The following is a 25,210-nucleotide window of genomic DNA, read 5'->3' as shown; positions in this document are numbered from 1 at the left end:
CAATGGGGAAGAGGGAGAATCAAGAAGGTGAAGCTCAGGCTTTATCAATGCATTCTTTTATAAGCTTGGGAGGTTTTTGTTTATTAGACCAACTGTTGTGATTTCCTTGCAACCGAATTTCCACAAGATTCAGGTTGATCAACAAGTAGAATGGAAGAGGGTTGTGTCTAAAGGGGGATCCACCCAACTTATCCTCAGCCTGGGTAATCTCATTGAAATCACCAATAATCAAGAAGGGAGAGTTAAGGGAAGATGTAAAGGTATGGAGTTCCCACCAACTTTCTTTATGGGAAGCTTGGTGAGGGGGAGCATATAAAATCTCATCGTTGTTGATGCTTTTGCATGTGCTCCTTGTAGAAACGCAACCCTAAAAGTGATGCAAAAGGTAATGAGAAAATAAGAACAAATAATGCACATAGGTTTATGAGGTTTGGCAAGATTGCCTATATCCTCGGTGAGATGAGACTGTGCTTCACTATCAATGGAGAATTGGGTTACAACGCTTGTCCTCACACCTTTCAGTATTGCTTGCATTATAGGGAAATAAAACCTCACTACTAATATATAGTGAAAAAACTCTAATCTGAAAAGTACAAAATTGCCCTCAAATAAAAAAATTCAAGTGGGGGGTTACGCCTCCTACACCCCCGCTATGAAGGGGGCCTCCTGCCCCCTTGCAACCCCCACAGCCGGCTTATTGGTAAGCAGTACCGTCATTCTGTTCTATCGAGGCGCCTATATCAGTACTCCCTGGATTAAACTGCGACGAAATACAATACATCGTATACCAACACTCCCATTGGTTCCCACACTGGTGTAAGGGCCATGCTGCCTTTAGAGAACCTTCTCCCATAAATTATTTATATATATAATACAAGAGAGAGAGAGAGAGAGAGAGGGGGGGGTGAGAGAGAGAGAGAGAGAGAGAGAGAGAGGGGGGGGGGGGGAAGGGGACCTACAATTTATAATACAGTGCTATTGCTATAAAGTGAATGCTAGGCTTTGATCATATTTCCTCCATTGACCTTATAAATTGCCCTTGGTCATCAGCTGAGTCGTTTTTCTTATTTATTTCCAAACTGGAGGTCATGTATTTCTTATAAGTAGTGCTTCCATAATACATGACAACCCGGTCCACTCAGTCCTCCCAGATTCCATAGTTTTGGTCGACATCTAGTTCAATACTTCAATCTAGATTCTTGGTCGAACCACCTGGCCTATTTCTCCTTACAGACCAATCTAATTGAGATTTGGAAGAAGAGAGAAGGGAAGAAAGAAAAAAAGGGGGGGCGAAGAGCCGACTCCGCTGCATAGGCATGTGCCTTTTGCTCCCAGGAATACGCCTCACACGATAAATGGCCGTGAGTTTTTCTAGCTAGAAAAAAAAAAAAAATGGCAGTGAGTTTACTGTTCGTCTCTTCATTCCTTCCCTCTCTCACTCTCTCTGATCTTTACGTCTGACTCTGCTTCGTAAGACTTCGCTTCTATGATCCGCCACCCTTTTGTCAGTTCCATTTACACAGAAATTTCAAGAAAGGAAGGATACCTCTGCCAAGCTTGTACCCTCCCTGGATTTTCCTTCTCTTATTATTCCAATTCAACAGAAGCTGCCGTAATTTTAATGTCCTTCGGATCGTGCTGCGTTTCTGATGCAAATTGATTGTTGATGGAAGCATCCTATTTTGCATACCCATTTGTTTAAGATTCAACCCCTTCTCCTTTGACATTGGATCCCACCCTTCTCCTTTCTCCCCTATATATAAGATGCTATCGTGGATTCTGCTTTCGTTATTAGAGGGAGGTAGTAAGTGGACATTTGTTGGATACGGGAAGAGCCCCGCGAGCTTTCGATGCGAGAAGAGTTTTATTGCATTCGATAACCCACAAGGTGAGAAATTCCACAGAATTCAATCCTCCTTCCATAACAATGCAATCAAGGACATTAACGATAGAGGACGGGAAGGACCCTTCCGTCTTACCCAGGGCAACCCACTCGAGGGTTATGCCACTCAGGATTTTTCAGTTCTTTGCGTTATTTCTGTTTGTCGGTATTGGATTTTCTGTCACTAGCATGTTTATGATCCGACATTGGGGAGTTCAGAACGTCGTGACCACATCAAGGTCTGAGTTCCATCGGCTCATGTTGGAAATGCCTGGTAGTCTGGAGCGTTGGATCACGCTTCCATCTAATCTGATGCACACCATGACCGATGAGGAGCTGTTTTGGCGGGCGTCATTCGTCCCCCGAATAGATAAGCATCCTTTTGAGTTCCTAAGATTGCGTTCATGTTCCTGACGAGAGGGCGCTTGCCGCTTTCACCAATTTGGGAGAGGTTCCTCAAGGGTCACGAAGGGCTCTATTCAATCTATCTTCATTCATTGCCATCTTACGTGTCCAAGTTCCCACACACCTCCGTCTTCTATCGAAGACAGATTCCTAGCCAGGTATTACTTCTTTGTTTTCCTATCTATGCAGCTTAATATATGACTTATTAGTGAGAATGCTAATTGTGAAGAGAAAGTTATAGTTGTTATGAGGTTTGTGTTCTTTGCATTCATGTTTCTTGGACAAGGTTTCTATAGACCCCGATGCAGTCTCTAGTCTGTACAGGTTATTGTGCACTCCCATGTAGGGAGATGTCCTAGTAAAGGATGCAGCTACATGTTTAATACTTGTACATCTTTCTATGGAATTAGATCTCAATCCCATTTTGTTAAAAAACGGATGGTTTCTTTCTCTAGCATAACTATTATGTACTTAACTAGACATCAGATTACAAACTTGAAAAACCTAAGTCAAGGTCATGCAAGATGTTCTTGTCCAAAGCCATAGCTGCTGCATCAACAGCACCATGACCCTTTCATCGGTGTTGGCACCATGCAATAGTGTTACAATTTACAAATGAGGATGACCATTCTAAATAGAGAATGTTCGCTTGTTCTATTTTGAGTGGAATGAAAAGCATCCACTCAACCATGTGATTTAAATCCAGAACTCCACAACTGCCATCATAATTTTGATGTCAATGCTCACTATCTGTAAGGATTGCACCTATGTTTATGTGAAAAATTCATTGAAGGCTTCAAGAATATGATGATTTAGATGCTTATGCTTCCAGCTCTGGATTCTTAAGTACCAGTGCATGATGATGAGGAAACCAGTCTAACTTCCTTCTGTAGTCCACATCATAAGGGACCTGGATTCTCTTATGCCAGATTTGGTGGGTTAGGTGTTTCTGTATTGGGATAATGGTTTCAAGCATCTTCTATTCGTGAACTTCGGATTCTTTTTTTGATTAATTTTTTTAGATGGGAAGAGAACTTTGATCTGAGTCAGAAATGAAGCTGTTAAATGGAGTAAGAAGAATTTAAACCTCCTTTTGTTTGAGATGACATATTGCATAGCGGCTAATTACAAGGTGGAAGAGGAAGTGATATTAGAACTAGATAGAGAAGTAGCATGATTAGCATTAATTAGTTGTGATGAGCATATAGGAGTTCATAAAGAATGAATGTCTCAGACTACGTGCATACTAAACATATAAAACAAATGGACATAATGGGAAATTAGTTGTTTATTCATATTCTAGGTTATGCTTAAGCTGGATTTTGTCTTCACAAATAGCAGAAAAGAGGCACTGCGAACAAGCATCTGTGAATTATTTCCAAAATTTAAAACTGAACTTTTGCACTGTCTATGTTGTCAAGCTTATGCTTATCAACCTTAACTCGATATAGGAATGATATTTAAGCATGGCCATTCAATTTTCAAGGCTAGTACTGATATATCATTATATTTCTAAAGCCTGTTATTAGTTCAAGTGTTTGATGTCTTTTGGCTTAAATTGGGAGCTAGCGTGCCCAGCCCGTGTCACTCTCTCTCCCTCCTCTTGGGAAATGACCCCCATGACCCTTTCATCCCAGCCCTCACATTGTTTGAGCTGCTAGTTCTAGGAATGCTAGCGGCGTGCCCAATCCTCTCACTTCAATTTTATGAAATGGAATTGTGTTATTAACTGGTAATTTAGTTGCTGTACGCTTTGTGTCCATCCTAGAAAACTGGATTGTCATCTGGATTTTAGTGTAACTTAGACACAAAAAAAGAAGGCAAGGAATAGATGCTAAGCAGAAGAAATGGGCAGAAATACATTTAACTATAAATTGATGTGTGCATATATAACTTCTGCTCCTTCTTCTTCTTCTTCTTCTTCATTTTTGGGAAATTGGTACTTTATTGCTGAAGAAAGGATTGAGGGAGTAACCAATAAGCTCCAGCAAGGGGACAGGGTGAAGAGAGAATAATAAAGAAAGATCCTTGCTGTTGCAGGACAAGTAAAAACTTTATTATTCATGATCATCTACATACCTCCTGAGAACAACACTATTCCACACTTTTAGAAACATTGGGAAAAGACAAGCCCATTGAGACATCACTGGCTTTACATTTTACATAATTGTTTCTTCTGAGAAAAGCTCAATAATGTAGGTGCTGGGTGGGAATGGCAGCACTTATGGGTGGTGGATGATTAATTCTTTCCCACCCCAATTAAAGCATGTACAGGCAGGATAGTCGACAACCAAGAGTTTCATTTTGGAAAAAAGAAAAGAAAAAAGGAATTACTATTGAGCACTTATAGGAAAGATTAAAAAGAAAAAGGAGGAAAAACTCTATGCACTTCTATGGATCTAATAATAACATGAATAACAGTTCTAAGTTTTGGTTTGAACATTATTTTTTTAGTTTTATCATGTTAAATAGTTCAATTATTACATTTTGAAAACCTTGAAATCAAAAGAAAATCCTGTCATCATTAAAATTGAAATTTCTTGTAGTTTTTTCCTATAAATGAGATGCTTTATTAAGAGGTGGATGGCTTGTAATGACTTTTGATCTTGGAGGCTGTTACGATGATAACCATTACTGGCTAAAGGTGCCATCATTACTGAGGTTGACTTGGTGGCTTATGGCTTTACTTGTCATGGTGTTACTGCTGAGAGTTGTATTGGTGTTATGGAAATGCTTAGCTAGCTGTGTGCAGTTGGCTCATGGAGAGCTCTTTTTGCCACTGTTGTCAACCTGTAATTGTGACGGACAAGATTGTATACGTCACAATAAAAATTGGAACATCGTATAGTCAAAACCTATGCTTTGGAGGAGTTTAGGTTGGTCTTGTTGTACCTGGTTTTCTATTTTGTATTAATTCTTAGATTTTATTAATAGAAGTAACTTGTAAGATTAATATTAGTACTTTAAATGGGAGTTTTCAACTTTACGAGCTTGTTTTCTATTATTGTTCTTTTTTCTCCATTTATTGTTTATAATTTTTTATATCCTTCATTGCCTTATTAGAACTAATAGCTTGATTATTATAGGTAATTTTCATTTTGAGGCTATGGCATATTTGTTCATGTTAAAAATGTTTTCTGGTCTGGTAGTCTATGGATTATGCCACATGGAGGGATGATTTGGAAATTCTGACTGTCGGATATCTAGGGAATGGTTTGGATTGGCCATATGCAAAATTTCAAACTCTACTTTGGTCAAATGCACTCCCATGTATTGGTATTCACCCTTTGGGTAGTCTAAGCACTGGTGCATGCAGTCCAGGAAAGCCCCTTGAACTTCACAGAGCAGGGAAACCAAGCCCTATTTTATTTCAAACACATGCTTCTTTTTTTGTTGAGTGGGAGCTGACTTGAATAACAAATGTTTTTGAGCACATGATATGAAATGTTATTTTATTTGACTAACATCTGTTTATCTTGTAAATTATATCGCTTAGGATGTCATAGATGATGCCTTCTTTTGTTCAGATACAGAGTGCTGCATGAGGTGCTTGTAGTTTTCAACTTTTTTCCACACTCTTGACACAATTGACTCTAAATCAGCTTGGTCTTTAGACTGCCATTTAGATCATGCAATGGGATTGATAATGTATCATATTAACAACATGAATGGGCAGAATGCTGATCACGCAAGCACTTTATTTATACAAGGCAAAATAGAGTCATAACAGGAATACAAGTCAAGTCACAACCCAATTACAAGTATACCCCCCCATCCAACCGCCCACTCTAAATAGGTCGGTGGAGGGGGGGGAGGTCCTATTGTTCCCCTTGCGGCACACTTAACCTATATTCCAACACTCCCCCTCAAGTTGGAGCATATATATCATATATGCTCAACTTGACTAAACAAAAATGAAACATCTTCCCAACTAAACCCTTAGTGAATACATCAACTAACTGATCTTTAGACTGCACAAAGGGAACACAAATCAAACCGGCATCTAACTTCTCTTTGATGAAGTGTTGTCAATCTCCACATGTTTGGTACGGTCATGCTGTAATTGTGGGCAATACTGATAGCAGCCTTTTATCACAGTAAAGCATCATAAGAAGATGAACAAGCACACCCTTATCATCTAAGAGTGTGCGTAACCACAATAACTCACAAATTCCTTGTGCCATAGCATGAAACTCTATTTCAGCACTAGATCTAGCCACCACATTCTGCTTCTTGTTGCCCCAAGTGGCAAGGTTCCCACCCCACGAAGGTACAATAACCTAAGATGGACTTTCTGCCAAGAGATCCAGCCCAATCAACATCTGTATAAGCTTCAACTCTGAGATGATTATGAGGAGACAAAATAATTCATTTTTTTGGAGCAGACTTCAAGTACCTCAGGATACGTAGGACTGCTTCCATATGGGAGGAATAGGGATCATGCATAATTGACTTTCCAAACTGACAGCCACTTATCAGGCCGAGTATGTGAGAGATAGATCAACTGGCCTACCAACCGTTGGTAACGCTCCTTGTCAACAAAATCACCCTCTTTTTCCTTAAGTTGTGTATTTAGCTTCCATAGGTGTATCAGAAGGGCGACAACCAAATAAACCAGTCTCTGATAATAGATCAAAGATGTACTTCCTCTGGGATAGAAAGTTGCCTTTAGAAGATCGAACAACTTCAATCCTAAGAAAAGTACCTTAGCTTCCCAAGATCCTTTATTTCAAACTCTCGACCAATAAAGTCCTTGAGGCGACCAATCTTAGCACTATCATTCCCAGTCACCACAATGTCATCCACATAGACGATGAGAGTAGTAATTTTATCAGCAGATCGCTTAATGAACAATGTGTGCTCACCATTACTTTGCTTATACCCCACAGATGTCATCGCCTTGCGAAATCTTCCGAGTCACGCTCTAGGTGATTCCTTCAAGTCATAGAAAGCACGCTTCAACTTACAATCCTTGCCCTGAGTTCGCTTACTAGAGAAACCTGGTGGAATATTCATATATACTTACTCATCTAGCTCTCTATGAAGGAAAGCATTCTTGATATGAAGTTATTGGAGATCCCATCCTAGGTTCACAACGCATGAGAGCAACACTTGCACAGAGGTCAATTTGGCAATTGGTGCAAATGTCTCTTGGTAGTCAATGCCATATGTCTGAGTGAATCATTTAGGCACAAGTCTTGCCTTGTACCTAGCTACAGAGCCATCTATCTTCTGCTTCACCACAAACACCCACTTACAACTGAATAATTTTTTTTCCAGGAGGAAGAGTCACAAGTTCCCATGTAGCATTCTTTTTTAGGGCATCCATTTCTTCCACCATTAAGGCCTTCCATTTTCCACTGGCAAGAGCTTCTTGCCAATTCTAGGGAACACGGGCAGAAGAAAAAGGACAAAAGCATGATAGGAGGGAGAAAAGGAATCATATGAAACAACATGGGATATAGGGTTTTGAGTGCAAATCCTAGTGCCTTTTCTAAGAGAAATAGATTGGTCAGAAGAGGAAATTATACCTGTCACAGTAGCCTCAGTCGGCTATAGATCAAGGCTTGGCAAGGGGATGTGTAAATGTGCAATAGTGGTGGTAGTGGTCTCAAGTTGCTTATTTCTAGTCTGACCCCTACGATAGACTTGAAAAGTTGAATTATTAACTATCTCTAAAATTCACCAATAGTACACTAAACGGGAGTCAACTCCCCTTGGGCAAGAACAATGGTCTCAATCTCCCCTTGAGCTGGAAGATCAGTAGTCTCTGTCTCCTTACTCTCAGTCAAAGATGGTAGATACATTGAAGGTGGAGCAAACAGATTCAAAGTCGACTCTTCACTGTCAATACCGGACTCCCCTTGAAGAGATGGTGAGGAATAATAGTCAACGGATTCGTGAAACACAACATCCATGGTGACTATGGTATGCCTAGTAGGAGGATTGTAACACTTGTATCCTTTCTGAGAAGGAGAATAACCCAAAAAGATACACTTGATGCTACGAGGTTTTAATTTTCCTGGTGAGTGGTCATTCCTGGCATAACAAAGACACCTAAAAGTCTTCGGAGGAACCAGAAAGGAGTTATCCGCATGAAGAACGACAACAGGACTACGAGAATCAAGAACCTAGTAGGCATGTGGTTGATTAAGTAGGCAGCAGTCAAGACAATATCACTCCAATACTGAGAGGGAACTTGTCTGGTAGACATCATTGCGCGGGCAATGTCCAGTAAGTGTTTGTTCTTACGTTCGGTAACCCCATTCTGAGCGGGAGTGTCAATGCAACTAGTTTGATGAAGGATCCCATGTTTGGCAAGTTACCTCTGAAATTGACCCTCCATAAATTTAGTACCATTATCTGATGTGGATCCGGGTTCCAAAAGCAGGGATCAGATTGCTTGGGCCCACTTGGACACTCAATAAAACAATGGCAATAACCAATGGCAGATTCATAATTAAAGTAGAGCTTTAACTAGATGGCAGAACTGTAATTAAAATCAAGTTTATAGGAGGGTGGCAGTTTTGTAACTACTGAAGTAAACCACACTAGTTAAAATAAGACAATAGGACTGGGTCTAATCAGGAAGTTATTCTTAAAGTGGGGAAATTCTGTAAGAAGACATAACAGAGGCTAAAGAGGAACTAAATATTGGTAAAGGGTAAATATGTAACTTCAGCAAGGGGTTTGTTTGCAACTAAAAAGGTTGTTCATCTTCAACCTTAGGTCACTACAGAGAACAAAACCAGCAGTAGCAGCAATCTACAAATCGACCCAGCTCCTCAAGCAAGGTCACCCATCTCATGGAAGATCGCATACAGGGTCGTGTAATCTCCAGCGCTATCAAATCCCATCCTCACAGATGACAAACAAGGTTTGGTCACACATTCAAGTTCTGAAACTTCTTCAGGTGACAAGCAGAGACCAGATTTGTAAATCGATCAATTCACACAGCAAGAGAAGTTCCAGGAAGTGATACTCCAAGGTTTTGGTCGCCTATAGGTAGGGAACCCTCGAGAAAAATCTCAGTCCAAGCAGTTTAGGAGTGAGGGAGATCGATCCACCTGTTTTTTGCTGCAACTATCGCCCAGAAACATGGGCTGGGAGAGACAACCAGAAAAGAAGAAGGAGAAGATAAGAAAGGAAAAGAAGAGGAGAGAAGAGAAAATCAGAAAAGAGAAGGGTATGCAGTCACGGCAGCCACGGTTCATGCTCAAAAACTTCAATCCAATTTCAATTCTTCAAATCTGAATTCTTCTCCATTACATGGCTATATAAAGAAAAATCAAAGCATAACATTGGAAGTTAATTAAAATGGAAACTAACCTAAATTGGCAATTGAAATAAAAATTCAATTTCCTACTAATTTGACCACATCCTACACTAACAATTAAAGGAAACAAATCAAATTACTAATTATTCCCAAATCATCCCATGACCAATTGCATTATTATCACTCCGAAGAATTTTCAGAGTAGCATTGAACTATGTTTGAATCATCTTGTGGAAGCGTTAAAAATAATTGAACACCTCACTTTTGTGCTACATCTTATACACCCATGTTGTGTGAGAGTGACAATCAATAATAGACACAAATCACCATTTACTAGAGTTAGACGTCCGATGAGACAGACCCCACACATCAGAGTGAACTAAATGGAAAAGTTCAGAACTTCTTTTATTTAATGAAAAATAACTAGAACGAGTTCGTTTAGCCAGAATACAGGCTTCACAAGAAAAGTCATCCCTATTGCATTGTTTAACTAATTGCAGAAATAAAAGAGATAATGTACCAAGCAGAGGATGTCCTATATGACAACTCCACTGTTGCAAATCAGAGGAGACAAAACGTAGCTGATGAGGAGTAGTAGAGACTGCAGTTGTAGGAAGACAACTATCATCAAGCAAATAGAGACCACCTTGCACCTTACCACATCCAATCGTCTTCCCTGTTGCCAGATCTTGAAAAACGCAGTTGGAAGGAAACAAAGGTTACTTGACAATTCAAGTCCCTAGTAAGGCTACTAATAGATTGCAGATTAGTAGTAAAACTAGGGATATGTAAAATGGAATTTGAAGTGAGAGAAGTAGAATACTGAATATAACTCTTTCCAGAGACAAAAGATAGGGTGCCATCTGTAACCTCACTTTTTCTCAGCCTGAGGTGAGTAAATATTGGTGGAAAAGGTTGGAAGAACCAGTCATATGATCAGTGGCACCAGAGTCAATGATCCAAGGACTGGAGACTACTGATGCATAGTGACCACCAAACAAGATACCTGAGTGAGAAAAGTTAGAACCTAAGGGACTAGAGAATTGGCAGGTGCTGATGAATTGGAAGCCTGGAGCATACGCCTAAAAGCCTGGAGTTCCTCTCCTGTGATAGACCAGTATCAATTGCAAAAGGTTTGTCAACAGTTTCAGCCTGATGGGCCTTGTTCTTGGATTTACCACGAGCACGCTTAGCTTTAAAATCAGTTTCCCATAAAGTTTCCAACATGTGGCTTTGGTATGATATTGTTTGTTGCAGTGTTCATATTTCATCACTTCTTTGGTAGTGTCACTGTTATGGGTAGCCCCCTTAGACGTAGTAGAACCAGTCTGGAGGGCTGATTTCTCAATAGGGGAAGTGTGAAGCATAGAGTTATGATGACATTCCTCTATATGAACTCGGGCAAAGGATTATTCTAGAGTACGAGATTTGCTAAGTACTCGTACACGAATTTGATCATACTCTAACATTCAAACCAGCCAAGAAATCATATACCATAATTTTGTCCACATGTTTTGCATAGGGAGCAATATCTTTAGCACTAGATGGATGATAGTCTACAAAGTGATCACGCTCATACCACAAAGTTCGAAGTTCAGAATAATACTTGGACACAGAGAGATCCTGTTGAGTATTAGTATGCACTTTCCACCTGAGCATCATTCCCTATTTGTCCATAGGTTTCTTTGGCAACAGCCCAGATTTGAGAAGTAGATTCTAACAACAAAAATCCTCTAGAGATAGATTGATGTATAGAGTTGATCAAAAAGGCCATTACCGGAGAGTCATTGGTGATCCATTTGTGCTAAGGAGTATCCTCCTCATAGGGGTTTTTTTGATTTGCCTCTGAAATGTCAAGTGAGACCTCTTCCTGCACTCGTAAGATAAGTGGTCCTGAACCAGATGAGATAATTAGTTCCATCCAATTTCATAGAGCAAGCACAAAAAGGAATATATTCATTGCGACCTTGCCCATCAGAGTTTGAGGTTGCAGTAGATACAATAGTTACTCTAGACAGGATGATAATAGGGAGAAGTCAACAAAAAATGGGAGAAATACAGATCTTCAAAACTAGTCATCAGAAAAGGCCAATACTTGGATCGAACTGCTCAGTAAGGGTGGTGAAGAACACCTCCAAGTTACATCTGATTCTGACGAAGAACTACAGAGATGGTCCAATCAGGGTTTCAGGAAAAACCTTAAAAATGTTCAAAGAATAGGATCGCACACACAGCCTTGGCAGACTGGGCCACAAGGCTGGTCGAACTCCTCTGTAGGGGTGACAGAGATATCCTAAAAATCTCAATCGATTCTGAGGGAGGGAACCCTAAAATCAAAGGAGACAAGGTTTTGAGAGGGAAAATAAAACTAGTTTATTGAAATCGCAAATGAGGGGAGCTTCAATCTTGCGGGTAATGGTGGGTCCTTTCCAGGTTGCTGTACTTGATCTTCAATAGGTGGAGATTTGTTCTTAGAAGTAGGAAAAACCAAATTCCAAAGGAGAAGAAGACTAAAAAATCGTAGTAGACAAGACAGAACCCGAATTTTTTAATTTTTTTGGTTTAAAACATTGAGGTGATGTGTTGGATAGCAACTAAATTCATATGAATCACCTCATTAGTACTGTCCTATAGGTAATTAGGAAGGCAAATGTGGGAGAAGAATTCATATGAATCACCTCATTAGTACTGTCCTATAGGTAATTAGGAAGGCAAATGTGGGAGAAGATGATGTGTTGGATAGCAACTAAATTCATATGAATCACCTCATTAGTACTGTCCTATAGGTAATTAGGAAGGCAAATGTGGGAGAAGATGGAGGCTTGTGAAGAAGATGAAAGATGAGAGAGGAAGGGCTCATGATTTTTGGAAGAAGAGATGAAAGGTGGCTGACAACCCTAGATCAGAAAAATTAGCTTTGGTACCATGTTAACAACATGAATGGGGAGAATACTTGAGTGATCTAACTGATCACACAAGCACTTTATTTATACTAGGCAAAATAGAGTCATAATAGGAGTACAAGTCACAACCCAATTACAAGTTTACCCCCCCATCCAGCCGCCCCATAGTGTAACACCCTGAAATTTGAGGTAACTGAGTCCAAGGGTATGGCCCAGCTCATAATATGAAGTAGGTTGCTCTGCTATGAATTGAATGTAAAAAAAAAAAAAAAATGTTTTCTATGTGGGGTCCACCTCTCTGTAAGCCAACTCATCATGTCTACCCCATGCATAGGGGTCTATTTGCTGAGTGTAACCTATGCTTAAGGTTAGTATTTGGTGGGGTCCATTAAAGGAAATAAAAGTTTAAATAGTTTTATGTTCTCAAAAGTAGTTTTCAAAATTAATTTTAGAAATTAAGTAATTCAGCCAGACAGACCCTAAGGCCTGTTTTGGCTTTGAATATAAGGGATAAGGCTGTGTTCTCGTCATTTGCTTGCTGCCCAATTCGGTGGAACAGCAGCAAGAGAAGAAGAAGAATAAGAGGAACAAGAAGAAGGAGAAGAGAAGAGGAAGGAGGAAGGAGCTGCTGTCCAAATGCTCCTGCTGCCCTATGGTTCTCTGCTGCTGCAGAACAGAGAGAGATGCATGCAAGTGTGGCTGGATACAGCTGCTGTCCATCTGATGCTGAGCAACAAACTGCAGTCTGGGATGATTTCTGCTGAACCATAGAAGCTACTGTTCCTAGTTTAATTATAGCTGCTGTACACACATCTGAAGGTCAGAATTCATCCTTGAATTTATTTTACAGTACCCAGACTTGAATTAGGAAGGGTATTCAGCTTGGTTCCCAAGCATACAGCCACCCAGAATTGGGAAATTTGGACTGCATGCAAGGGAACTTAGCTGATTTCTGTTATAGAGAATGAATTGATATATAATTCCTGCTGTACCTGTAAATTTAAGGTAAGAAACTATTCTCTAATGGCTGTAGTATGTTAGGGTTATGGTTGCATGTGTAATTGTGAGATGGAATTGAGTTTTTAAATTGGGTTTTGATTCCCTGTAACTGCATCCTTGGTTTCAGAATGGGTTTAGGGACCCAATTTGACTCGGACCCATCTCTGGGAACCCTAGATGTTAGGCCTTTTTCCATGCAAGTAAAATTTTATGAAATTGGAGTTGAAATGGTGGTATGCATGCAACTGATTTTAATGTTTGAAGTTTAGACATACTGCTGCTGTATTTTACTAGGTGAATTGGGAAGAAATTGCCCAATTGTCCTCTGTCCCACCTGATCTCAATTGGAACTGAAGAATGGTACTGCCATGTATCTTATAATTCCTCAGCCCCATATGAGTGATAAAATGGATGGGAAGGTCCCAATTGGATGATGTGGATATGAAGGTAGTCAAATTGGGGCTAAATTAATATAATTTTTATTCTTGGATTATGAATGACTAAACGATTTTATTGTGGGAATTTAATTGGAGCTAAGACCAGACTTATGCTACTGTATTCAAGTAAATTCAGCTCCAATTAAGTTAGTGTAAGAAGTGGAAAATTTCTGATTTCTAAATTATATGGATTAGGCATGCAAATTTGGAAGAAATTAGGAAGTGTATCGGAATGGAATTTTGATTTCTGTAATTGATGGTTTTAGGGGTTGTAAAATGACATTAAAGACCCTATAACACCTTCCCCATGTTGCCATGGTCAATACCCATCGGCCATGAGCAGCCCAAGCCAGGGAAACTGGCAGAACAACCTCTGGGAGTGCAAAAATTTCGACAAATTGTCTCTCACCTGTTGGGCAAGTGGCCAGCCAGTTGTCTCCCATTGGTTGGGGTGTTTTAAGCCCAATCAACCCTTGATTTGGCTGGTTATTACCCTACCCCTTGTGTGTTATGTCCCTTACTTTTTTACGCAAATTAACCCTATGGGTAGGGGTAGTTCGAGGGGCTTTTCCGAGACTTTAATTTAGGTTAGTATGTGGGTTGTTGAGGACTTGAGGGTTGTTAGGTTCAGCATAGAACCTACACTAAGTTGTGTTAGGACTTATAAATATTTAATATGATGGTACATAATTCAAATAGGAACCTAACTTACCCGGCGAGGATACGCGTGGACGGGAACGAAAAGGCATCAGATTCGGGTATCAGGTGAGTGGTTGTTTGTTTTATTTTACGGAGTGTTTCATATATATTTTGATGTTTGCCTGCTCATGTGGAATGTGATGATTACCATGTTATGGATTTATTTTATATAAAATAATATATTTTACATGTTGCATGATTTTACCGACTTGGATGTGATTGTGGTTTTGTGGATGTGTAGTATGTTAGCTGTGTGGTGATGGTTGTAATATTGAGGGTCTGAGGCACAGTGTGGCCGAGGTTCTTTCCAGTACTGTGGGCTCAGAGGTCAGTGTTACAGTTGTGACCACAGATGTGTGATGGATGCTATGATTGATATGGATGCATGTAAATGCATATGGTTAGGATCACATCCCAGTGCTATAACCCCTTGCCAATAGGGGGTAAGGTATTGGCTAATCCCACTCGGTGGTAGGTCACGGAGGACTACTACGCCCAGATACAACGTACTGTATCCTGAGAGGGCACAGCATGGTATGACGTACTGTACGCATAACTGTCGAGCAGCATGGGAGACTGATGATGGTGTGGGATTCCGGAACCATGGTTGTCAGGGGTTACTATTTAGGGGTTGGCTGGGGGACCGAGGTTCTTTCCGGGACTGGCTGACTCCTACTTGCAACTAGCTTATATCTCCAAGGCTCGACGTATTGGGAAGGGGATGCCACCTATGCTGTTTATAACACTTATACCCATATGTATTGAGACTTAGGAATTAAAATGGATAAATATAAATAAAATGGATCATGTGGCTGTGCATCTGTGATATTATTAAGAGTGTGTGTGGGTTCCATGATGTGTGTGCTTGCATGCACACCGCTCACTAGGCTTGTGAAGCTCACCCCTCGTTGATTACTATTTTTAGATGGTGGAACCAGTGCTGAGGCTGGATTGGACTTTGGTGGCGGTTGTGAGGCTCGTGTCTATGAGACACTGGGTTGCTGATGGATTTCATTGCTGTTATTCGGTAATTTCTTTTGATGTACATTGATGTTATATGCAAGAGGTAAATGTTACACCTGTGGGTTGTTAACAAATGAATTTTTGTATATTTGTAATTTATCACTTTAGTAAATCACAAGTGATATTTGTATGATTTATTAGTGTACTCTGATTTTAGATTGTGATCTTGGTGGCATTTATGAAATTAAGGTACTGCATCTGTGATCCTGGAGGGTTAGGCTGATTGGATGTGGGTGTCCAGTGCCGCACACCTTGGCCAGTTAGTGGTGGGATGTGACACATAGGGTTGGTGGAGGGGGGAAGTCCTATTGTGCCCCTGCGGCACACTTAACCATATTCTAACATAACAAAATTTAGGCGTAGGGTGCAGAAGTAGGAAAAGGTTAGTTAACTCAGGGGTTTTCCGGGCAAGGTTTTAAAACTCGATCTCGCCAACCATCTTGCTATCCCAAAAAAAGAGATATGGCGAGATCTCGCCGAAACCTTGTATTTTTCGGGTGGTCGACTCGCTGGTAGATCTCGGTGGGCATATGACCTTTATAGGCCCTAAAACTATGTATTTACCCTATTTTAGCCATTCTAAACACAATGGAAATATTAGATTTGCAAAAAACAAATTCAAAATGGTACTTTGACAATGTACCCTATGTAAGTATGCGACGAGTCTTCGAACACTTCATCTAGTATGATATATTCATCAATCCACCTTCCACAATCACCATTTTGACACAACTTAATCATTAGAATATATAAAAGCCATAATTTTTAATACCTATTGCTGATTGATGAATCACATACATTCAAGTAACAACTAACAAGTAACAATGTAACATGACAAGTAACAATATAGCAAGTAAACATAAAGTCATAAAGTACATAATATCTCCATCCTAGAAACCATGACTCCTAGTATAACATGACAAGTAACAATATAGCAAGTAAACATAAAGTCATAAAGTACATAATATCTCCATCCTAGAAACCATGACTCCTAGTACTGAAATGAGTGACGGGCCATATCGTCATAGCCTCCATGTTGTTGCTGTTGATGTCGAAGTATGTTTTGCTCTGATTGAATCACAAAGGCTGGCCATGTCATAGTTTTATGGAAGTAATATTCAAAGTCAGTCACAGCAGCCCTATAAACATCATCACCAACAAACTGGAGGTACCCAATCCTTGGGTAAATATCTCTAAAACTAAATGAGCTGGAACACGATCCATAGCTGCTGATTGGTGCTTGACGGACAGGAATCACAATATATGGCTGGGGCTGGGGCTGAGGCTCTAGAGCCCCAAAGATGCTATCCACAAAACCTGACCTAATCTGGGAGCGTGAGTCGTGTGACTGACCCCCATACTCAGTGGCAGAGGGGTAAAAGCTGGCTTGTGGCTGTGGGTATCCAAACTGGCCAAATTGACTATAATGACATAGTCTGAACCGGTTGTCTTTGTGCCATAATATATAGCTGAAGGTGCATCCAACGGCTCCCACATGGTTGTAAACAAATGCGGTCACTTGTCTTGCCCATTCAACCACACCTGCTACCAAAGACTTCTTTGCAATTTCTTTAAGCATTAAGTCAACGGAGTGGGCAGCACATGGTCTCCAAAAAAGGTGGATGCTTTTGCTCTTCCTATTCATTAGTCTCTCCCCCACTTTCTTGAAGTTGCTCCCATTGTCTGTGACAATCTGAACAACATTCTCGGGCCCCTTCTCTGTGACAACATCCTTTAACAACTTGTATAAGTACATTATATCCTTCTCTTTAGATGCATCAACAGACTTTAAGAATACAGCCTTCCCATCACAATACACCATGAAGTTCTCTTTAGATGCATCAACAGACTTTAAGAATACAGCCTTCCCATCACAATACACCATGAAGTTGATGATGGACTATCTAGTTGGTCCAGTCCAACCATCACACATCATAGTAACTCCATATCGTGCCCACTGAGTCTTCAAGCCATTAATGTACTCATCTAACTCCTTCTGATGAGGCAAATAAACATTCATCAACTTATAAGGAGTGGGCCCCTTTGTTCCTGGACTAGCCCTTCCTGCAGTGTCAATCATGGCCTGGTAATATGTCCCTTATGCAGTATTAGCTAGGATTCTATTGTAGAAAAAAATTTTGACATTGCATTCCCAAGTTGTTGTTTCCATGTATCCCAAGCTTGCTTTATGGTTCTTTGATATGTATTCTACTGTCTAAATAACAAGGGATCTTGCCTCTCATCAGGATCTCTTCGGGGTGGTGATGGGGGTGTGGTAGCCCTCACACTCTAAGCTCTCCTTAGAGGCACATCCACATTCCTTTGCTTCTTGTTCATTCTTCGCTCTGTGGGAGGCACATCTGATGCAGCTGCTCTAAAACCAGAGCCACCTGCTCCTCTCTTCATCTCTACATGCCTAACATTTTCTAATTGATGAGAGACCAAGCTCGCTGCCTTAATTTTTGCAATTCTCTCCATTCTGCCCTTAACATACCTGATTCTGGGTTGTAATCACTATCAGAGTCATCAGAGTTAACATCCACTGTTGTTGGGTGAGGATGACTCTCTAAGACTGCCTCATCGAATTCTTGGTCCAACCTTTGTTTCTCTACCTTCTTTAACCTTCCACCTCTTAGACTACGTTGTATATCTTTTATGACTTCATATGGCGCTTGGGGGCATTTGGCAACATCCTTATACCCCCCAACCAAATGCTGCTTCAACCTAGTAGCACCTCCAGAATTTATCATATTCTGACAGTACCTACACCTTGACTTTTTCTTATCATCGGACATAGGATCCCCTTGTAACCATGCAATATCACCACCATGAGAAGTAGACATTGTTCCCCAACTTGAAGTCTTCAACACTATTACATAAAAGTGTTTGTGCATGAATTAGTAAATAGTAAGTTAGTAACTATTCAACATAAACACTATATTGTAAAGAATGCATGCATTAAGAGCTACTTAATAACATGTAGCTATTACATATTAATCCCCTACTTTTTATAATTTTTTCTGTAATTTTAAATCATATTTTATTATTAATAATAAATCAAAGTTCATAATAAAGTATACTAGAGTGCAACTAATAACACCATTTTCATTTCAAAATATACAAACAATATTTACACAACATTAAAGTAATTTTCTATCGAAAACAGAAATTATTTTCATAATTTTTTGATTTTTCTGTAATTATTTAATATATATTATATATTTCAGAAAATTAATTAATTAATTTATTGGCTGAAAAAAAATATGGCCACCATGAGGCTAAAAATGAGTACCAAACATCGTACATAAATCATATTTTTCCAATTTTTTTCCAAGAAAAGCATTTATTGTAACAGAAAAATAAAAAAATTAATTTAAAGCAGAAAATTAATTTTTCTTCCATGAATGTATAGATCACCCTTAGTATCATGACATATAAAAAAACCAATGGTAAGAAACAAGATTTGATGATGTTACTTTGAAAAAAATGGGTTTGGGAAGAAATTTTTACCTTAGAGTGTTCTTGAGGGGAAAAGCCACCACCAATCTTGGATATTTTGGCTTCAATGCAACTTAGAGCGAAGATCCCAGCCAAAGAATAGATGTCCCATAGTTTTTTTTGTTGATTTTCTCTAAAAAATGGGAGCTAGAGGAAAAAAGAGGCGAAACCAGGCAAAACCAGCGAGAACTCTCGCCAGGTTGAGTCGAAACATGGCCTATTAAAGCCATGTTTGACCCAAAAATGGACCGAGATGAACCGAAATGGTTCGAGACGAGTTATTGGACCGAGATCTCTGCGAGATCTTGAAATCTCGCTCGAGATATTGCAATTTTTCTACCTTGCCTGTGTGAACAACTCGCCTTTTCAGAAAAACGAGATCTCAGCGAGACCTCGCCGAGTTCTTGAACCATGCTCAGACCTTAAGTCTTGTTATATAAAGTCTCTTACCTTCTTCATAAAAAAGGAATTATGTTGAAAAAGAAAACTCTGAAATTTATTTTCGTTAGTTGTGTTGATGAGAGATTAATTTTTAGTGATACTTGTCTTTGAGTTGCTAGATAATAGGATATTGGGAGGGTGACAAATGGAGCTAGATTATTAGCTATGAGAAACACCTTTCCCTGATTAGAGGCTTGTTGCAGCTATCTTGGATAACTGGAAACGATCTTGACCATGTAGACCTTCTAACATATGAGAATTAGAGATGTTTTATTGGCTTATTCCTTCATCCTCTTCAGCCTTCATAGGGAAAGCTTCTGACTTTGATTATTCATTCTGCGCTGTCAAAATTGGAGGGTTTGGTGGAATCTTGCCCCTCACTTCTGCCTCTTGTTGACATTTATAATTTCTCTGCGAAGTTCTTTTTTGTGTGGCTTCAATGGATACAGTTACTATTGTGGATCCCATCCTAGAGTCTGCTATTTAGTGGCTCTGCAACCTTTCTAATGATTTGAGCAGGAAGCTGCTGAGAAAATTAGAGTGAACTCCAATTTAGGCAAGAGTTGAATCTTTTTTAGTTGCTAATCCAGTGTCAGGGATTTTCTTGGAGCATCACTGTCCTGTGATGGAACTTGGATAGTTGGACGTGGTTGGTGCTTAGATGCATCAGTGGTGACTGCCTTGCTAAGGCATGATCAGTTGGATCAATTTCTTGAAAATTTCAATAGCCCCTTTTTCTGATGTTTATTAGCTCAAATTTGAGCAGTGTATGAGTGTGTGTGCATGGAAAATGAGTACAGTTCATTTCTGAGCATGGCAATAAGCAAACTTAGTTCTCTTATCACTGAGTACAGTTTTCATTTGCATTTATATGTTAGTCTATCCTGTTGTTATTGTTTGAAGTTAATTGAAATGTTCTAGTTTGACCACTTGGAGGAGAAATTGTCATCCTTCTTGTCTGGCCATGATAAGATATTGAAAACTGACAATATTGCAGCTTTTCCAAACTCATCTGTCTAAACCCATGGGAGGATAGAAATTTTGTCTTTCCATTGGTCAAAGTCTTTTTTTGGAAGATATTTCCCAATCATTGGGCATAACATCTGCTATTTTAATTTTCCCTCTGATTTGTAGCAGATTGTAGGACTGAATTTGATATGGTTGTCTATGCTGCTTATCCCTCCATTCATCTATCAGTCTGCTTGTTTTGGTTGTTTCTCCTGCTTATCACTCCTTCTCACTGACCAGGTTATTTGTTTTGTCTTTCTTGCAATCATTGGATATAGCTCTCATCTGCTATTTTAATTTTCCCTCTGATTTGTAGCAGAATGTTAGAATTGAATTTGATATTGTTGTTTACGCTGCTCATCCCTCCTTTCATCGATCAGTCTGCTTGTTCTCTCTCTCTCAATGGTCTGTGACACCCCCTATCAAATTAAATAAGCAAAAGAAAAAATGGACTTTTCTCTACCCTCTCTCTCTCTCTCTCTCAATGGTCTGTGACACCCCCTATCAAATTAAATAAGCAAAAGAAAAAATGGACTTTTCTCTACCCGATCCTATAGTGTGCATTGTGTAGTACTATATTTGAAAGAATCAAAATAGCAGGCAGTTGACAAGGATCTATGCTCAAAAGGATAATTTAGATGCAAATAATGAGGACTAGGAGTGAAATAAGACAACTATGGAGGAAAAACAAACAATATCCGTGAGGGGAAAAACAGTAATTTCTATCCCAAAATTAGTGTTCAGAAATTATGGTAATAAAGCGCAAACAATCTGTGATTTCAAGAGATAACTTGAATCAACAAACGGAAGCAAAACATTAACTATTTGAATACGAAACATTAACTTTTTCTAGATCTTGAGAAGGGAAGGAGCAGAATTGGTATTTTACAAATGTCTCCATCAGAAAGGTCCCAACTTTGAATCAATCTCCAAATTAGGGTGTTTGAATGCCTGATTGAAATTTGAGTTCAATCGGATGACTGAATTGCTTAATCCAAAAAAAACATGTGACATCCAACCTTCTAGGAAGACTTGAAGAAAGTGAAAGAAAACTTGAAGAACAATACTAGTTGTTGAATGAAGAAGATGATGAAATAAAAAAGAAAGAATGATTGAGTTGGGATAGATGTGGGTGGGATAGCTATCTCAGCCCGAGCCTCTCACCCACAACTATCTTCGCTGTTAAAGAAATTCTCCCTCAGAATTTTCGGAGCACAAAGCTGTAATTTCATTCATAAATTCGTGTACAACTGTAGCACCTTGCAAACTTATATAAAAGATTCAAAACTCGACTCTAACTAAAACTAATGAATTAAATATCATTTTCCTACTTTCTACCCATATTTTAGGCCCATTGCAGTGGCCTATTACAAAGAGAACCCATGAGATCAAAAGCCCAACTCCTATATAACCCAACCCAAAGCTTATTTCCAATAAAATACGCCCTTTAAGTGGCTTATCTGCATCAATACTATCATTGTGCTACATGGACAAGTAAAATGGCTGTTTTGTCCATTGGATATAGGGGAAATGGTCTGGATTAGCCACATAACACATTTTAGAGCCTAATTCATTCAAATACCCTCCCTGTAACATGCATCTCTATCTATGTACATGCACACCTATTGGTATTCCAACCACTACTACGCACTCTAAGATAGTCATGATTGTTTTGAAGCTCTATTTTTCCATCGGAAAATTTTGTTTGGGCTGACTTGTGAGCAGGGGACCTTTGGTTTACCTGTTCTCATAATATGGATCCCAACTGAGTTGCCATGTGGCAGATATTTGGACGGCGGATAAAGCCCTTCCTAGGTGGGCAGCATGGGAAACCCAATTGAGATGTATCAGTAGACACCCAAAAAAATGTCATTGGACCGTCACCCTGTTGAAAATAGGCTGAATTTTTGAAAACAATGTAAGAAATAAAAAATGCCTTCGCTTATGTATGGTGCCAATCTGCCAGATCCCATGATTGTTATGTTCTTAATTACCACTTACTAGTATGTTCCCTTGAGATGGATTTTAGTTGTTTACTTTTTGGGGGAACTTCTTCACAATTCACTAAAACTTGTTGCTTCTTTCTTTGCAGGTGGCTGAGTGGGGCAGGATGAGTATGTGTGATGCTGAGAGAAGACTTCTAGCAAATGTATTGCTTGATATCTCCAATGAATGGTTTGTGCTTGTATCAGAGTCTTGCATCCCTCTCTTCAACTTCAATATTGTCTACCGTTTCCTATCAAGATCCAGTTGTAGTTTTATCGGTGCAGTTGATGATCCTGGGCCCTACGGCAGAGGACGCTACAATGAGAACATGGCACCTGAGGTTAACATCACACAATGGCGTAAAGGGTCCCAGTGGTTTGAGATTAACCGAAGGCTTGCAACCCATATCGTGGAAGATGTGACTTTCCACCCAAAGTTTGAGGAGTTCTATAAACCAGCATGTTATGTAGATGAGCACTATTTTCCTACAATGCTGACCATTCAAGCACCACATCTCTTGGCAAACAGCAGCATCACTTGGGTGGACTGGTCAAGGGTGGTGCTCATCCAGCTACTTTTGGGAAGGCTGATATTACAGAGGATTTCCTAAAGAGGATTCTTGAAGGACAAAGCTGCCTTAACAATAATCATCCCTCTACTGACTGCTTCCTTTTTGCCAGGAAGTTTGCTTCTAGTGCTTTGGAGCCTTTGTTACAGCTTGCACCAAAGTATTTTGGGTATTGACCTGTGCCCATTGAGGTGTGTTTGCTTAATTGGAAGAGAAATTGCGGGCTGTAGAAGATGGGATATGGTAGATCAATTGAATCTTATGCCTCATGTGTTGGTCTTCTCCAAATTGCTTCATGGTATATTATCATACAACGATATTTAAGAAGGGTCTGGTTTTGCATGTTTTAATGTATGTATGCTCTCCTTCACCTCCGTTTCAGAAGAAAATAAGTATGTCACTGTAAAAGCATTTTTTGGATGTACACACTTCGAACTTCCAAGAATTAGAATCCAACATCCATTTTTGTATCCATATTTTATAGTATTCTTTTGGTAATGTGATATGAATGTGTTCCTGCACTATTTTTGCAATTTCTGATATCTGCCAGATGCATTTGGGTAATGTTCAGGGCGACTGAATGGAATTTGTGATGTTGCATGTGCTTTCTTGTACCCTATATAGTCTTCATTAATCAAGTTTTCTCCCCATGCTTGGCATCTAACATTCCAGTTTATTCAAGTAGACTATTTTTCTGTTTGTCATGTCCTGTATTTGGGATGCCATCGTTCTCAGCTGACTCCCTAGTTGTTTTCTAGAGCTTTCAGATAGCCTACCTCATGGAGGACTGCCTGTGCAGCTACACCTCCATACCAGAATCAGTAAATCAACTCATCTCAGGTCTTATCCCAATTAAATGGGAGGTGGCTACTTGGATCTTTTTGAGTTATATTCAAAGTCATACTTGTTACTAGTCTTATGCTATGTATGTCTTTCCTCACCACTTCTACTGTTATTTTTAGGTCTACCAATAGTTCTTTTACTTCAATCTGAAACAAATCACCCTTTCGGAGCATTCTACTGTTATTTTTAGGTCTACCAATAGTTCTTTTACTTCAATCTGAAACAAATCACCCTTTCGGAGCATTTTAAAGCGTACATGCACATGTGTTCAAACTACTTTTTGTCAACTTATAATGTATCATAGCTACTCCTAAATTAGTTTTATAAATTAGCTTTTGTTTTTGCACTTGGCAGGCAAATTTTGGTCTTAAATTTACCACATTGATAGAGGAAGGCGAGGGGAAGCATATGGACCCAAAACACTATTTTGAATGAATTCGAGTTTTTTTGAATGTCATGAATTTCTTTTGCAGCCTCAAATGATTAAGAGACCTTTAAATTTCTCTTTTAATCTTGTATAATTGCTGTTTTGCCAGTAAATCATGGATCTGGGACCTGCTTAGCTGGGTAATACATGGGTGGGTAATAATTATCATTAGCAGATATAAAAAATAATCCGTAGGTTGATGATTGCTATGATTGTCCATTATAAAATATCAGGAAAATTACAAAAAACCGTTAAAGAAACGGCTGTGTTACATATGAGAGAGAGAGAGAGAGAGAGAGAGAGAGAGAGAGAGGGAGTCTCTTCACTATTCTAAAATTATAAATCAGAACTCTCGAGGGAAAGTAGTATAATTTGGGGTTTGAAAAGGCAAAGTGTTTGGTAAGGTTAGGAATATGAAGAACTTTATTTAAAAAATATTTATAAGTGAGTCTTCAACAATCCAACCGCCAAAGGGATTATTTATTTATTTATTTATTTTGATTAAAATAAAAAACTTGGATTAAAGAGAAGAAGATACATTATCTAAAGACCGGGTAACCAGCCTAGGATTAGTAGTAGAAACAGCCCTCAATAGAGCTGCCACGACAGTGTTAGATTTACCTTTGTACACAAAATCGATGGACCGGGAGAGTTCATGTATTTTACAAAAAGTAGCAAAATGAAGTAGTGGCCATGCACCCTTGGTTGGAAATGGAATGAGGTGGAGTAGCTTCTTGTTGGAGAACCATACTTCAGAAACTTCCCAATTCTCATTCTTTGCTTTCAGTAGACCTTATAGAATGCCTTCCATTTCC

At 39.3% G+C, this 25,210-nt stretch overlaps 1 pseudogene; it reads left to right on the top strand.

The window, feature by feature from the left end:
* The first annotated feature begins 1,284 nt into the window (after positions 1–1,284).
* Positions 1,285–23,646, top strand: LOC122068846 (annotated as a pseudogene).
* Positions 23,647–25,210: the final 1,564 nt, after the last annotated feature.

This window comes from Macadamia integrifolia, unplaced genomic scaffold, assembly GCF_013358625.1.
Source record: "Macadamia integrifolia cultivar HAES 741 unplaced genomic scaffold, SCU_Mint_v3 scaffold462, whole genome shotgun sequence".
Classification (NCBI taxonomy): domain Eukaryota; kingdom Viridiplantae; phylum Streptophyta; class Magnoliopsida; order Proteales; family Proteaceae; genus Macadamia; species Macadamia integrifolia.
Note: the sequence above shows the minus strand (reverse complement) of the source record. Positions and strands in the feature narration are given on the sequence as shown.